The sequence below is a fragment of the Pinus tabuliformis genome, chromosome 2_2 (assembly GCF_031772625.1).
Source record: "Pinus tabuliformis cultivar Carrire ecotype Pingquan chromosome 2_2, CPIR1, whole genome shotgun sequence".
In the NCBI taxonomy this organism is placed as follows: domain Eukaryota; kingdom Viridiplantae; phylum Streptophyta; class Pinopsida; order Pinales; family Pinaceae; genus Pinus; species Pinus tabuliformis.
The window spans coordinates 865317805-865336664 of NC_142300.1; the positions used below are offsets into that span (position 1 = coordinate 865317805).

The following is an 18860-nucleotide window of genomic DNA, read 5'->3' on the forward strand; positions in this document are numbered from 1 at the left end:
TCACAAATTAAACTTGTCTCAGAGTGAGTACATAGAAAAGGTGTTAGAAAGATTTAATATGAAGAATGAAAAACTATTTAGTACACCTTTCGCTGTCCATTTCAAACTAAGCAGATGTGTCCCAAGACTAAGGAAGAGATGGATTATATGTGTAAAGTTCCATATGCATCAATAGTTGGAATCTTAATGTATGTAATGGTTTGCACAAGGCTTGATATTGCACATGTAGTGGGAGTTGTAATAAGGTATATGAAAAATCCAAGAAAAGAGCATTGGATGGTAGTAAAGTGGATTCTCAGGTATTTGAGAGGTACCACAAATTAAGCATTATGCTTTGGTGGTTTAAACATTTCTCTACAGGGATTTATTGATGCATATATGGCAGGTGATAGAGATAACAAGAGGAGAACCACAAGTATTTGTTTACTATAGGTGGAACAACTAGGTCAGTTGGGTTTCAAAATTACAAAAAAAAATTCACTTTCAACAATGGAAGCGAAGTATGTTTCTGCTACAAAGGCTACTAAAAAAATGATTTAATTACAAAGGTTTATGGATGAATTAAGAAAGAATATGGAGATGGATAGGTTATATAGTGGCAACTAGAGTGTCATTCATCTTGCAAATAACTCACCATTTCATTCCAAGAATAAACATATATAGTTCAAGTACCATTTCATACGATCATTATTGGAAGATGGACAATTGAAACTAGAAAAAATACTCACTAGCCATAATCCTGTAGATATGTTAACAAAATTTGTAACCATGGAGAAATTGAGATTATGCTCGGTATCAATTGGTCTTCAAGTATGATTATGAAGATGAGAAATAGTCAGGTCCAAAGTGGAAGATTTTCCAGCAAGTGAAGCAGTGGTGGAGTTGTTATAATTAACTTCCAAGTGGGAGATTTTTGGGTGTGGAGCCTAATTATCTTCCTAATTGTTCAGAGGTTTTTGTTTCAGTCGCGTTCGATCCATGTTCCTAATGAAGTGAAAATGTTGCCCATTTAATCACTGTCAGGGGGTCCAAAGGGGATGATGATGTCTTTTATCAGCTCCCCCCCCCCCCTAGCGAGGGTTTGGGGGCAGTGCCCACAAATCTAAAAATGGATGAAAATTTGGCTTGTAAAATATTGTAATTTCGTAGTGAATCTAGGTCGTTCATTAAGCGAATGATCTAACACTAGAATTTATGTTAATTTAGGATTTTTTTCCCTAGAAGGAAACCCTTGCTTTATATGAGGGAATTGTATTATGGTTATGTATTATTATTCTAAACGTGAGAGAGAGAGAGAGGAGGAGGAGGAGGTTGTGTGAGAGAAGAGGAAATTACTCTGAATTTATTGTATGTTGTATCTCTTCATTTTTTTGAATAATATAAAAGGATAGACTAGTTGTTTCTTTATGGACGTATCCTAAATTAGGTGAACAACATATATTTGTGTCTCTCTTGTTTTATGTGTTTATGTATCTATGTTTTTGCAATATCTTGTGTATTTCATTTCTCTGTTAATTAATTTCTAACATTTTACTAGGACACAGTTAAATACTTCAGCAAAAATTCATGTCAATACAAGAATCAACACAAGAAGCACAAATAGAACACATAATTTCTTCATACTTTTTTTGAATTACTTCACAAAGGCAAGCTTCTACTTGTTGTTACAAAGTTTTTTAGCTACAACCAGAAGGAAGATACTACTCTCTGATTTATCAACTACAGCTAAAAGGAGCTAAAACCCATAATTTATTAGCTACCACTAAATGGAGCTCCAACCCCTAACTATTTACCATCCACTACTGGAAGGAGTTACAACCCCTGAACTGCAAGTTACCACTTGCTTGACCTCAATTGTTCATCTTTCATACCATTTTAAAACTCAAATCATGAGCGCCACTTCCTTTCATAAATAATTAAATTTTTCACTCCAAACACTCACAACAACTACTATAAAATCACCTTTATCAATCTCTAATAATTGGTCAATCCACCATCCACCTTTGAACAATCAACAACCAATACGACCGACAACACCTATCTTGCAAATTTGATTTTTCTTATATAGAAATTAGGATTGATATTTGTAATTCTTGAACTTGCACTTATTTTCACTTATCAAAGGTTATGATCTCATTAACTTCTTGTTTTTTTATTTCGGGAATATCCTCTTATTGTGCACAATAAGTCTTCAATCTCTGATTTTCTGTCTTTGTAAGAAAATTTAAGCTTAACTGTCCAAATTTTTCATTCTAGAATTTTACATGTTTTGGCAATGTTTCTTTTAAAATTGGTTGACTCCAAATTTAACAAATTTGCTAAACCCGCCTCCAAACTGTTTATTTTGCCATCTAAGCTACTAACTCATTCATGCCAATTTTAAAGTAATGTTGGCTTGGCAGAGTTCACCAAATATAACTCATAACGCCAAATTTACCAAGCTATTGGCCCATGCATGGAGTTAAGCCCTTTGTATAGGCATGAGGTGCTGAAAATCAAGACTATAGATTTGTATCATGCCTAAGAACTTTGCGCATAAAACCACAACATACAACCACTAGTTAGGCCCCTCCATTATAAGCCTCGAGGGCTTATTCACCATTCAATTTTTGCGTACCTATGGTTTTACATCTACATCAACTTAGCCACCCAAGACTTAGCCAAAATACAAATTTTCTAGGCATCTAAGGCCAAACACGACTTCCTAAACCATCACGCTGGACCTATTAAGGTTTTAGTTAGCTTCTAGGGCTCAAGGGTCATGAACAGCACCTCAAATCACCATACATGACCTATAGTAGTATCTAAGATAAATACATTATGGGTATTCTAGAAAGTAAAATGTCTTCTCAAAACTCCTAGAAGACACAATTTTAAAATGCATAAAAACATAGTAGAAAATATTTTGGTTATTTGTATCCTTGTAGACAACCACTTTTTGTATTATACTGATATAGATAGGGTCGTTAAGCTTAATATATAAAAATAATAAAATATGACTAAAAAATTTACAATGGAATATTATTTATTTTTACTACGTTGAATAGGTTACTGGTTAGCATAATCTAGGCGAGGCCAATATCACATGAACCCCCTCACAGGATCACATGAACCTCCTCATGAGGGAGTTTCAAGCCTTGTCACAATGGGTGAAACATGTGTCTTGAAATTGAACCCTAATGGATGGGAGAACAACCGAGGGCCAATAAAATAATATTGTTTATAAAAAAATGGTCAACCCAGTGCATGAGGGAGATGTTGTCACGTAACGTTACATTATATATATATATATATATATATATATATATATATATATATATATATATATATATATATATATATATATTGTGCATAACATTATTTAAAAAAAATAACGTTAATTTAAAAGTCAATGTCAACCATAAATAAAATACTTCAATTTTCACCTTTATTTTACATCAAACTTTACATAGTGAGATAAAGTAATTGAAATTAAAAAAATAATAATAATACTCTTTAGTAAGAGGTATATATGTCATTCCAGGATATATATAATTCCTTCATTAAGTCGAGATTTAATTCATTTTTATTAAAATCATATCACTTGAAATTATCCACTAATGATATATAATAGAGCAGGCTTTCACTTCTACCATATATCTTTGGGTCTTAGAACTTTAACTTATTTCTCTCTACGTAAATATTTCCTTTACATAATTTTCACATTATTTAATATATAAAAAAAAATATTAAACTAAGAGTAGGCTTTCACTTCTGCCATATACCTTTGGGTTTTAGACTTTTAACTTATTTTTCTATACAGAAATATATTCATTTACATAATCTATACATTATTTAATATAAATCTTTTTCTTATTTAGATTAAGAATAGGCTTTCACTTCTCTATCGGTCTTCAGTTATCCACTAATAATACATAACATAGCAAGCTTTCATTTCTACCATATATTTCTGAGTCTTTATACCTTTAACCTATTTTTCTATAAATTAATATTTTTATTTAAATAATTATGCATTATTAATATAAATATTTTTTTATTTAGATTAAAAGCATGGACATAAGGAAAATGGAAATTCTTAATGTGATTTGAATCATTAGAACATCGTTGTATTACTTAGTCTTTGAATTAGAATTTACACTAGAAAAGGTTTTTTTTTTTTATATAATGATGTAGTTTAATTATTTAATGGGTTTTGGTTTTTCTTCCTTGATTTATTGATATAATTTTGAATAGAATTATGATTTTTTAATATTTAAAAAATAATAATAATAATATTATTGTTGAGTAAAGTGGTAAACTCTCTACAAATTGGGTGGTATTTTTTAGAATCACAAATTTGAATTGTAAACATTTCATAATTAAAGCGTTTTTAGGTAAAAAAGGATAAATAATAAATAATAAATAATATAAAAGAAAATGTTGGGTTGACCCACAAAGGGTTTAAACTTTAAATCTATAGTCATTTGAACTACCGTTGTAGGCTATAAGCTACCGCTAGGCCATAAAAATGTTAAAACATATTGTTACAATTCATAATTTTTATTAAAAAAATTATAAATTTAAAATAATAATTTATGACTAATTAATTCCAATTATTTTACCTTTTAACTTCTATGAGGCCAAATTACATGCTTATTCCATGAAAGGACTACATTAGATAAATGTCCTCCTATTCTCAAGGTCAGGAAAGGGAGATGAACATAGTGGAAAAGATAATAAAGTATGATGAATGGGGATTCACTTGCAATATAAGGAAAGGGAGATGAACATACTGAAAAGATAATAAACTATGATGAGTGAGGAATCACTTGAAATATCTTATAGTAGAAAAGACATTTAAGTATAACAAGGAGGGACTCGATAAGTGATGAGTGGGGAGTCACTTGAAATATCTTATAGTGCAAAAGACAATTAAGTATAATAAGGAGGGACTCGGTTGGAATATTGTATGAGTGCATTTTGAAAATTTATCATTGTAACTAATTTTATATAAATCTGAATAATATCAAGCTTGCCTTTAACAACTTTGAATAATTTTCAAGTGTGAATACTATGATGAATGTGTGTGTTTGTAGAAAATTTGTGATAGGTTAACCTGATAATGCAATATAAATCAAAGCAGAATACTATAACCTACTTCTACTATCAATTTGCAGAAGCTTAAAGATCGAACTGAACAATATAACCAGAAGAAGAATAATCAATGGCACAATAGACATGAAAATAATTTGGGGAAAGCCTCAGCTAAAAACCCCACACTATTGTATTATCATACATGGTGGAAATACATAGGAATTATACAAATCCTTAGCTCTCACAGCTAGCCAGCTCTCAGTACAATCCTCACAGATTCTCACAGGCAATCTTGGCTTCTCTCTAGCCTTCCTCTCTGCCCTCCAAGCTCCTATTTCCTTGCGTTGTTCCTTCTGAATGATCTTCCTTCTACCAAGTGGAAAACTCCTTCCAAAACTGCGCAATCCTCAAGGATTAAATCCTTGACTGCATGCATGAGTTTTCTCCATGAGAAAACACATGCAATTGATAGTACACTGTCCTTGAACATTAATCTCAACTGGGTCTTTCTCAGAATAGACATGCACGAGTTTCTGATGAGGGAATCTTCAGTTAACTGGAGTAGCACTAGTTGAGTGCATTAATGCATCAACTGACTGTTAATTCATTATTAGTTCCTCAAACAGTTTGGAACTAATTTAAATGGACTTAACTCAATAAATTGAGTTAACTAATTGCAACTCAAATATAACTCAATCTTATCTTCTTAATTTAAGGGATAACTCTTGCATGTCTTCAGAAAGGCTTCTAACTTGAATTTCTCCAACTAATTGATTTAAAATAAATAAATTAATTATTTCCAAGTAGTTGTTAAGACTAAATTCGATTTTAATTCACAATTTAATTCAAGGACAAATTAAATTGGAATATTCTTGTTACCATATTCAAGAGTGTTTACATGATATCCAATGAAATTCTAATTAGAAGGATGTCTTCAATTTCATTGTCAACAAAATTTGAATGTCTTGAGACATATAGTGTCATAAAGGAAACACCTTGTCTTGTAATAAATATTGCAACCTTGAGGTACATGTAGATATAAGTTTAGGTGGGCCTTTGATGAAATATATTGAAAGGTTTGGAAATGTGAAAGAAGGATGAGGTAATTGCAAATTTAATTTAAAAAAAATGTAAATTAAACTTCTCATAATGTCTAAGAAATTGTGAAGTGGATACAGTTGCCCAAAATTTGATTTGACAACTATTTATGGATATGGAGACTCACAAAAAGAGAGCTACTCATACAATTTTTGACTTCCAATTTGGTATTAGGAAGAATAGGGAATATCTCTTTCCTTAGGTGGTCAAATCTTATAAAAAACATGTTTAATTTATTCACTAGCATTCATGATCATATGCTTTAGAACCATTGAACACAACCTAGGGAAATATCATATGTTGTGTGACAATGAAGCCTACACCTTTCCTCCCTTTCTTATAGCATATAGTTTTCCATCCCTCATGACTAGTTCTTATGCTTTTCCTATAGCCTCTTCGCCTTCTTATGATTAACCAGATTTGGCCCAAATTATTAGTCTATCATTGACATTCTGACCATGAGTACAGACTTTTAAAGGACATTACAAAATCACTGTGCCTTGGGATTAGTTTGCCTACTCAAACAAATGCAAAGGAAAATGATATACCAAATTTAGTAATCCCACTTATCCCAATTTTAGAGGAAACAATAGAAAGAAGAAGAGGCAATGATCAACATAAGAGTATATGTGGTCATAATTACAAAATTAATGAAAAGTGAATGCTACAAGCAATAATATATTGTCATTAATTTCTTTTGGCATCCACTTCATTTCCATTGAAACACCATTAAATGATGGCAAATAGTTTATCTCAAGCTTACATACCTTGTACAAGAAGCTCAAAATATTCAATAATTTTCCATATGGTCACCAAAACATTAACGACACTACGCGCTCACTTAGTTCATTGAAAACATTACAACATCCAAAACAACAAGAGATAATGTGATCTTTATAATAAAATTGTAATGCCTCTGGCTTAAGAATTTCCATAATTATTTTGGTTAATTTAGACCTAGTTTATTTATGATTATTATTTATTCTAGTTAAATTTCATTTTGGATTAACATTTATTAATTTTATCCACAACCAAAATCTTTTTGATTAGACTATAGAGTGTGCATTGATTCTGTAAATATAACTAGGTCAAATTATATTAAACTATATTTAGAATATTGAATTATTTTTACAACTGAAAAATACCTTTGTTTAGAGGTATTGTTTAGCATGCCACAAACTCACGTGATATGTTAGAGGTTCATTGAGTGAATCCCCTATGCACGTGAACCCCCTCATGAGGCTTTTCGAGCCTTATCACAATGGGTGAAATATGTGCCTTTGAATTGAATCCTAATAGATGGGAGAACAACCATGAACCAGTAAAATATTATTGTTTATAAAGAAGAAGAAAAATTGGATTAAGTACTTTTTATAACCCAATATTATAGATAAATGTATAATTTATTTAGACAGAAAAATAAAATTCATATTACATTTAAAAAGAATTTTAAAAAAGTAACATGTTTATACATAAAATATTTTAATTTTAATTTTAAATATAAAATAATTACAAATTGATTTAATAATTACTTAATTGATTGAGTATGGTGTATTAAAAAGCATTTATCCTTTACAAATACAAATACAAAAACAAAAAAACAAAATATTTTCGTACCAAAATCTATTCCAATAAAAAACCAAAATATAAATTTAATGGTAACCCAAACACACTTCATATACACCTTGAATTTGTTAGTATATAGCATCTACTCCAGCCATTACTATGCAGTTCTTCTTCCGTACCAATAACAAGATAAGACATGGTCATGGTTTATTTGCTTGGACTGCGATCGTTGGTTGTCTATGCTTCTTCGTTGGTTGTCTATGCTTCTTGTTAGTCTATGTTACCTTCTCTCATTGCAACTAAAAGTCTATGTTACCTTCTCTTATTGATTTATAATTATCTAATTATTCAAACAAAAAATAATATAAAATTACGACCAATAATGAGTTTTATAATTTTTTATTAGATTTTATACCCAACCAAGAAATATTATAAAATTAGGCACAGGTTTATACATACCAGTGCAATCTAAATACACTTGAATATTACTTTTAAATATGGAAATGGAGATGTCATCGTATGGTTTTTGTTCAACTCCTTTATCTTTAATTGTGATTAATCTTGACCATTGCAATCATTTTCTTAAACAATTTCAACATCTACTTATCTAATAGACAACTTGATTAACAATTAAAGCTTCAGACTAACCACTTTTACCACAAAATTTTAATAATATATAATGTAAATATTCTACTATGTAATTAGGTCGATAACTTGATTAACAATTAAAACTTTAGACTAACCAACCACGAAATTTTATTAATATATATGTAAGTGTTCTACTATATAATTAAGGCATTTCCCTTTGAAAACATCTTTAATTGTCCACAATCCATTCTCGAAATCTTCTTCATATTGATAACTTCACGTATACTAACCAACCACGAAATTTTATTAATATATAATGTAAGTGTTCTACTATATAATTAGGTCGTGAGGCATTTCCCTTTGAAAACATCTTTCCCAACTTGGTGTGTGTGATTGTCCACAATCCATTCTCTATATTAAATAATAGAATTATCTTCTACCGTCATATTGATAACTCCATCACGTGGATATCCAGGCGGTTATAACTCCCAAGCCACAGTAATGGTAAAGAAATCGTATAAGAATTCAAGGAGGAGCGTTTCAGTAGATCAACAATGGCAATGGCGATGACAGAGAATGACTTTGTAAGTTACTTACAAATAATGATGGAGGCTCCTTTATTGTGTATCCAGCAGAGCCCACCCCACGTCGCGTCATGTTTCTTTCCAACATTGATCAAACCTTGTCTTTGTTGTTGCAGCAATCACCTTCTTCCTCACATCGCTTTACATGAAATAGTCCAGATGTATGTAGATGCGTTAAGGAAGTTGCTTCAGGCTTACTCTTAACAAGGAGAGGAATTGGTTGGATATTTTTTTGTAAGGTTAGTCATTTTTCATTCCATAAAACATCAAAATACAATTAAACTAGAGTTCGGGTGGCTGCCTTGCTCGAGGGAAACCAGACCGCCACTTTTTGGCCTGAAAGCCGGACCAAAATTTAAAAATGTTTAACTCCTTCTTTCTATCATAACCATTGTTCTGTTTATTCAAAGCTAAGCTAACTACTGTAACAGAGAAAGGTATCCCGATATACTTCAGATTCATCACAAAACAGTATAGAAAATAACACACCACTAATCTTCATAGGTACCCAGATATACTTCAGATTCATCACAAAACAGTATAGAAAATAACACACCACTAATCTTCATCCAACAAATTCACCGGGGCAGGCTTAGAGTCCTTGGCACCAGGCTTCAGGATCTTCTGCTCAATGGCCCATTTGAGCTCCAACGTCAGGATTGGTTGGATATTGATTGCAATGGCAATGGGGTATTCTTTGGTGTGGGGACGAGTGATCTCACCATGGAAGAACTGAAGGATATAAAGTTTCTGGGTATTCTTTGGTGTGGGGACCAGTGATCTCACCATGGAAGAACTGAAGGATATAAAGTTTCCCAACCCAACGTTCAGGCACCTCATATTACAGGACTATGTTTCTCACTCTCGCCTCTAGGATCTCTCGCTCCTTACCCTATAGGCCACCCATTTCAAATGTGGTGGTTTTGCAGTTGGGGCTGCACTCAATCACTGCCTTTTTGACAAACTATCTTTATTCGGTTTCACTGTAAATTTTCTTCCATTATTAAAGGAGAAATCTTGGAAGTCACACCAAACTTGGATCAAACTATTCTGAAAGCCAGGGTTCCTCCCAGAATCGAACACAACCAACTCGAGTACACCAAGCTTTGCAATATCCCTCGTGGATTGACAACTTTCAAGGGAAGAGGAGGCAACGGGGAACCCGTGGAGTCAAAACCGATCAAAATCCCACCGCGACTAAAGCTTTTGTTGAATCTCTTTCCCGTATCTGTAGAAATGTTGCATCGCCTCAAAGAAAAAGCAATGGAGGATGGAAAGATCAAGAAGTGCACTAGTTTCAAAGTGTTGATCGCACACTTGTGGAGGGAAAGAAGCTGGATTTATTTTGATCTATTTTCATATTGGGCCCTAGTGTTCAAAGAGAAGATGTGGATTATATACCAGCAATAGTATCAATGGTCTCTATCCTTTCATCTCCATCCAGAATGAATAGTATCCAGCATCTGTATTTATTTATATTGTGATCTATGGTGTCTATCCTTTCGTCTCCAACCGGAATGAATAGTATCTTGCATCTGTATTTATTTATATTGTGATCTATGGTGTCTAATTTCATCTCCATCCAGAATGAATAATATCCCAGATCTGTATTTATTCATATTTTGATCTATTTATTTATATTATGTAATTGAAGTTAATGTTGTTGTGAAAAAATTAATATGAACGTAAAATGAATGAAAGAAAAAAAGGCCTAAATTTCCAAAAGAAGATGATGATGGATTCAGGTCCCTAAGAATGTGATGACCAATCCACTTCATTTCCAATAGTACATAATATCTCATTTACATTTTTTTTTAATGTTTGTTATCATATTTTAAGAAATATAGCTTTGTAGACTCAAAGGGATTAACAATTCTTTCATCTACATGTATGTGATAAACTTTTGACATTGCCATGTCATTCTATTATTCTTTTTAACCATTGAAAAGATTACTCACTTAAATTTTTGTAATCACTATTGCTAATTGTTGATATAGTAGTAAAAGGTTTTAGAAGAGTTGATTTGTTTAGCCAATTTAGTTATTTCGTGTGAGAAATTATATATATTTTTTGTGAATCAATAACAATTATCTTGTAGATAATGTCATTGGTTAAGGAGTAACTTATTTTTTTTTATCATTTGTATCTTTATTCATGTGTAAATACAACTTTAATCCTGAGTATTTTGTAACAAAAATGGTTCAATGGAGATTAATAAATTTTTTAAGCGCTTGTGTGCTTGATTGTGATGAGATGGTGTGGTATTTTGTTAGGTTTTGAAAAATTCACACATGTGGATGTTGATGTTGTTGACGAGGAAGATCAGTGTTCAGGTTTGCATTTTTGCAAGTTTTTATCATTCTCATAAATGTGTTGATTTTCTTCTGATGAAGAATGAGACAAATCCTGGATGCCTCTAGAGGAAGCTTTATGGAGTTCAAGCCTTGATGTTGATTGGGAATTATCCATTGATGCATCTAAAATTGTTAAAAATTTGGGGAACTTGATCTAAAAGTCTTGAAATAGATTGGGATCAAGTGCAATTGCAAGAATACTCTTGTCGCTCTTGCACTCAAACTCAAAGGTCTAACATTAGTTTCATTGGTGTCCCTTTTACATGTTAGGAGATCTATCATAGATATTGTGATTAAAGGGTCAAAATATGATATACATTATAGAGAAACAATAGTTGATTATATGTTAGGAAGAGTACTAGCCTCTTCACGTCCTATGAGCTTGGATGAAAAATCCCAAAAGTTTATGAAATGTAAAAATAGTTAACCTAGAGGAAAATGGTGTGCCAGAAATAATGACGTCTAGAAACATTTGAGGTGTCTGGGATGATAATAATCCTGAAATAAAATCTAGAAAAGATATTGTTGAGTGGGAAGAAACAAATTCAAAATATTGTATAAATTCAAGTCAAACAGAAATTTCTTGAAAGAATGGTAGTCTAGAAAGGGATTATGATAAGGTATCTAGTAAAAGAAATGAAAATTATGATCCACACAATAATTGTAGATTTACAAGAAAAATCATAGAATGTATTCTCCAATTTGTCAAGAACTGGAATGCTCATTCAAAAAATTATTTTCCTCTTTTAATTCGAGTTGTCTAGGCAAATGATGATGCACTTCTAGATTTTTTATTAGCATTTGTTACTCTAGTCAATGACACATATCAAGATGGAAATAAATCTCTACATTGGGATTTGAAACATGACACTCCTCCCAATGGATTCAATGTAAATTTTTCGGTTGTGGAAAAACTTTTAGATGTTGGTGCTATAGTAACTTCTAGAAACAACATAGGACCAACTCCTGTTCACATAGCTATCAGTCATGGCCACCTTGAAGCACTCTTATTAAAAATAAATAAGGATGGGGGAAGTATAAACATACTCACAGGAATAATAGATACCCCTCTACATTATGTTGTGAAGAATAACCATCTTGCATGTGTTGCTCTCTTGCTCATACATGGAACCAATAGATATGTAAAAGGTTTGAGAAATCAAAATCCTATTTAGCTTTCACATTCATCTGAGATGAGTGCATTTTTTAGTCTACATGATAAAGAATTCCTTGATGAAGCATGTGATAATGTTATAACTTCTCAAAGTTTCAGTTTTTCTTCCATTAATCAATCTTTAACAGGGTTCAAGTATTTGCATCCCCAGAAATCATGTGGGACGGATTCAATGCTTCCAGGAAATTTGTCTACTTCTAAACATGTATCTTGTTTGCAACCTGTTTTTCATCCTGCAAAATCCTCCAATGCCTAAATATTTCTCATAAATTGTTGCAGAGGCTCCACAGAATTTCCAGGTAGAGTCTTCCTCACAATTCCCTTCTTCCAATGGACAGGATTCTGAGCAGGCCACAAATTCAACTTGGGAAATGGTTTAGAAAAAGTCTCATAAGCATATAAATAGTTAAAATTCAGCTTCGAATGTGAAGCAGATACATGTTACTAAGATAGTATTGTCTCCATAAAACTTTATTTTTGTTCATGTGTTAATATAACTTTAATTGTTAGTATTTTGTAACAGAAATGGTTCAATGGAGACTAATGAATTTTTGAAGTTAGAAAAAGGAGTTTTACATTATGCTTGTGTGCTTGATTCTAATCATATGTTGCAACCTTTTGTTAGGTTCTGAAAAATTCACACATGTGGATGTTGATGTTGTTGATGAGGCAAATCAGTGTTCAGGTTTACATTTTGTAAGGTTTTATCATTCTCATAAATGTGTTGATCTTCTGAAGAAGAAGGGGGGAAATCCTTGTCTCTTAGCATTCAAGGATGCCTCTAGAGGAAGCTTTATGGATTCCAAACCTTGATGTTAGCTGGGAATTCTCTGCTAATGCATCTGAAATTGTTAAAAGAATTGGGGAAAATGATCCAAAAGTCTTGAAACAAATTGGGATCAAGTGAAATTGCAAGAATACTCTTGCCACTCTTGCACTCAAACTTGCCAAAGGTCTAACATTAGTTCCTTTAGTTTCAATTTTACATGTTAGGAGGTCTATCATAATTTTTTTTATTAGAGGGTCAGAATTTGATATACATTCTAGAGAAACAATAGTTGATTATATGTTCGGAAGAGTACTATCATCTTCACATCCTATGAGCTTGGATGAAAAATATCAAAAGTTTATGAAATGTAAAAACAATTAATTTAGAGGAAAATGGTGTGTCAAAAATAATGAAGTCTAGAAACATTTGGGGTGCCTGGGATGATGATAATCCTGAAATAAAATCCAGGAAATATATTTTTGAGTGGGAAGAAATAAATTCAAAATATTGTACAAATTCAAGTCAAACAGAAATTGCTTGAAAGAATGGTAGTCTAGCAAGGGACTGTGATAAGGTATCTGGTAAAAGCAAGGACAATTATGATCCACAGAGTAACTGTAGACTTACAAGAAAAATCATAGAATGTATTCTCTAGTTTGTCCAGAGTTGGAATTCTCATTCAAAAAATTATTTGCCTCCTTTGATTTGAGCTATCTAAGCAAACGATGATACACTTATAAATGTTTTGTTAGCATCTATTGCTCCAGTCAATGAAACATATCAAGATGGAAATAAAGCTCTGCATTGGCCTTTGAAACCTAACACTTTTCTCAATGGATGCAATGTAAATTGTTCATTTGTGGAGAAAATTTTAGATGTTGGTGCTACTGTAACATGTGGAAACAATACAAGACCGACTCTTATTCACACAGTTGCATGTCATGGCCACCTTGAAGCACTCCTATTAATAATAAAGAAGCATGGGTAAAGTATAAACATACTGACAGTAACAAGAGATGCCCCTCTACATTATGCTGTGAAGAATAACCATCTTGCATTTGTTGCTCTCTTTCTTAGACATGGAGCTAATACAAATGTAAAAGGTTTGAGAAATCAAAAGCCTAGTCATCTTGCACATTCATTTGAGATGAGTGCGTTGTTGAGTCTAAATTATAAATAATTCCCTGTTGAAGCATGTGATAATATTATAACTTCTCAAAGTTTCATTTTGTCTTCCACTGAGCAATCTTTAACAGGGTTCAAGTATTCACATTCCCATAAATCATGTGGGATTGATTCAATGCTTCTAGGTAATTTGTCTACTTCCAAACATGTATCTTCTTTGCAACCTATTGCTCATCTTGGAAATCCTCCAATAGCTAAATCTTTCTGAAAAATTGTTAAAGAGGCTCCACAGAAGTTCCAGGTAGAGCCTTCCTCAAAATTCCCTTCCTCCAACGTACAAGAATTTGAGCACGCCAAAAATTCAACTTGGAAAAAGTCTAGATAAATTCTCACAAGCATATATATAGGTCAGATTTAGCTTTGAATATGAAGGAGATACATGTTACTAAGATAGTTGCACTGCCTCCATACAAATACATTCTTCTCTATTTTTATGGGACTAACAAGAAGTGTGAGTGCGGAACTAATTGTCACTTTTCTCACTCAGAAGAATAAATTTGGAAAGATATAGCAAGTATTGGATCTTTTTGGCCAGAGAATGAGATATAATTAAATCCTGGATATTTTCCAACACAAAATCAAAATCATAATAGGATCTAAAAATAGACATTCTCATTCATGAAAAATGAATAGAACCACCGAATTGTAATAAGATTATGCAATACTTTCAGTGTGGAAGGATGGATCTTCAAGCCCTTAAGTGACAATTCATAAGAATCATTACTGCAAAGAAAAAATATCATCTTTAGGATCGTAGTGATCTCTAGCTACTAGCACAAACCCATCTCACTTAGGGTGTGATATGCACCTCAACTTTGACAAGTTACATGTTTCCTAATTTGAGATCCAATATTTGATATTTTGGCCATTTTTAGTCTCCAACATCAAATATGGATTTAGAAGGGTTTGTGCTAGGTCACGGCCACCTTGAAGCACTCCTATTAATATTAAAAAAGCCTGGGGAAGTATAAACATACTCATAGGAACAAGATAGACCCCTCAGCATTATGTTGTGAAGAATAACCATCTTGAATGTGGTACTCTCTTGCTCAGACATGGAGCCAATAGATATGTAAAAGGTTTGAGAAATCAAAAGCCTATTCAGCTTGCACATTCATCTGAGATGAGTGTGTTTTTTAGTCTACATGATAAATAATTCCTTGATGAAGCATGTGATAATATTATAACTTCTCAAAGTTGCATTTTTTCTTCCATTAATCAATCTTTAATAGGATTCAAGTATTCACATTCCCAGAAATCATGTGGGATTGATTCAATGCTTCCAAGAAGTTTGTCTACTTCCAAACATGTATCTTCTTTACAACCTGTTATTCATCCTGGAAATTCTCCAATGGCTAAATATTTCTCATAAATTGTTGCAGAGGCTCCACAGAAGTTCTAGGTAGATTCTTCCTCATAATTCCCTTCTACAATGGACATGAATATGAGTAGGCCACAAATTCGACTTGGGAAATGGTCTAGAAAAAGTCTTGCAAGCATATAAATAGTTAAAATTCAGCTTCGAATGTGAAGGAGATACATGTTACTAAGATAGTTACACTATCTCCATACAAATTTATTCTATTCATTTATATCTTTATTCATGTGTTAATATAACTTTAATTGTTAGTATTTTGTAACAAAAATGGTTCAATGGAGATTGATGAATTTTTGAAGTTAGAAAAAGGAGTTTTACATTATGCTCACGTGCTTAATTCTGATGAGATGTTGTGGCCTTTTGTTAGGTTCTGAAAAATTCACACATGTGGATGTTGAATTTGTTGATGAAGCAAATCAGTGTCCAGGTTTACATTTTGTAAGTTTTTATCATTCTCATAAATTTGTTGATTTTATTCTGAAGAAGGGGGGAAATCCTTGTCTCTTGGCATTCAAGGATGCCTCTAGAGGAAACTTTATGGAGTCCAAGCCTTGATGTTTGTTGGGTTGTGTTATATTCTTTCCACGACTACCCCACATGCGTAAGGGTCATAAGGGGCGGTAGAACCCCCTGTACGTTGCATCGGGGCACTATCGGGGGATCATAGGTGGGGCATCTACCCCCTATCATGGGGTAAGAAGGGGGGCGGTAGCCCCCCTACACAAGGTTCGTGGCAGTGCCCCAGGAAAAACATTTTGGAACATATAATTAGGTGGGCAGAACAACCTATGGTTTTGTGCATGGATTTCGCACATGGTTTTGGGCATGATGCTTTTCTGTCCATGGTATTTTGTAGATCCAGTCAAGGGAAATACTGTTATGTTTTAATCCAGGGTTAATAAATTGTGGTTTATGGATGCTTTTGACATGTATAGACATGCATTGTAACATTGAAAGGAACATAATGAAAAATTAATCTGGTAGTCTTAGTTTTTGGATCTAGGGGAAAATGTCTATGTATATTTTTTTTATGTTTTAATCTCTCGCCATTATTTATTTTCTATTTTTTAGAATTCGTATGCAAGTAATTTATGTACAAGGTTAAAAACTACATTTGGTATCAGAGTGTTAGGTCCCTATACTACTAGTGTAACCCCTTATTGTCATTATTACAACCCCCTTATTATATTGTTGTGCCCATGTAGTACCCATATTGTTATTATTGTACCCCATAAAAGCCCACTATTGTTATTATTGTGCCCTTACATTATTATTGTTATGTCGGCTCTGATTATATTATGACCCCTTAGACTCCTATATATAGAAAGGAGGCCTTGTCATTTGTATCATCAAAGAATTGTTCATTTGTGTAATGTAAAGGAGGTTTCCCCCTCGAAGAGGCTTATTTTGAAGGTGTTTATCTATCCTTTCTATCTTTTTGTGAGCTGGTTTCATAACATTTGGTATCAAAGCTTTAGATTCTAGGATTTCATTGCTCCAAACAGGTCATCGTGGAAGTTTCGCTATAATTTTTTCGCTATGAATTTTCAAAAGCTAAAAAAAAAAACACATTTGACCCAAAATCATTTTGAACCTTGAGTCAAAATTTCAAATATTCTCTCGCCATATTTTTGGAGATATGATCTGAGGAAGTTAGGGTTTTGAAAACTCCAGAATTCCATCTCAAACAAGCCATCGTGGAATTTTCTCTATACTTGTTTTTTTAGAAATTTTTTGACTCTAAAATTAAAACCCATTTGAGCCACAGTTTCGGCGAAGCTCGGACCCAAATTTTAGATCCTGGTTCGCTATATTTTTGGATATACAGTCCAAGACATTTAGTGTTTCTACAAGCTCCCCAATTACATCCTAAATAGGTGACCTTGGGAAAATCGTCATAACTTTCTCTCTGAGAATCAAATTGCAATTTTGTAAGAATTTTCAAAAAGAGGATGGACCGCAGTTTTCTTTGTATCGGTTTCAGGTCCTAAGGTTGAAACAGTGACATGTGGTACTTCATACAAGTTCGCTTTACTGAACTAGTCTATAATCAGGTCATTGTGAGAGATTTGACATGACTATTTCTTGCAGAATTCAATCTTGATCAGACTTACGGGGTTAGAAAGAGGACTCATAGGGCTACTACAGGATGTAATTTTAGAACTTGGAGATTTAAAATTACAGAGTTACAATCGTTTCAAGATCGAGCTCCTGAAATCAAGAAAAGGCGATATGAGGAAGTTTGATGGCAAGGTTCCGGTAAATTGGATACTATGTATGGAGCAATATTTTGATCTACATGAGGTGAAAATGTTACAAAAGGTATGTATTGCATCTTCATATTTAGAACCAGATCAATTTTTATGGTATAGAGGACTTTGTTCTCATAAAGCACTTGTTACGTGGTCAATTTTCACGAAGGAAATTATAGCACATTATGAGGATACAAAGAGCAACACCTTATTTAGCCAATTGATAAATCTCAAACAAAAGCGTTCAATGGAAGACCCTATTGAGGACTTTAAAAAATTGAATATAAGGGAAAATGATATTCCATAAAAGCAGAGGATTGATGGCTCCATAGGTATTTTAAAGGATAACATTCAACATGAGGTTCATATTTGGGAACCTAATTCATTGGAGAAGGCATTCAGGTTGGCAAGAAAAGTGGAAAGAAAAATTATAGAAACAAGGAATTCTACCCTCAAAACTATAAAGATGGAAGTATTGTTTCTCCTAGCCTTCCACAACCTACAAGGTTGACACCACAACAATTGGAAGGAAAAAGAGAAAAAGGGATTTGCTACAATTGTGATAACAAATACATTAAAGGTCATAAGTGTGCTGAGAATAAATTATTTTACATTGATTGTGGAGAGGAGAAAGAAAAGGATCAATAAACATCAAAAGAATAGGATATACACCAGTAACCAACCCCAGAGAAAGAAGAAACAAATATGACCATATCTTGTAAAGCATTGGCAAGAATTACCACTCCTCAAAATCTCAAGATAGAAGGACATATCAAGAATAAAAAGGTTCAAGAAGTGAAAGATCACATTGAGAAAGAAGAAATGAATCCGACCATATC

The 18860-nt window shown here is 32.8% G+C and overlaps 1 pseudogene; it reads left to right on the forward strand.

Moving 5' to 3' along the window:
* The window catches only part of LOC149195739 (acyltransferase GLAUCE-like), a 49518-nt pseudogene extending 39199 nt beyond the window's left edge, over positions 1-10319 (forward strand).
* The last annotated feature ends 8541 nt before the right edge of the window (positions 10320-18860 follow it).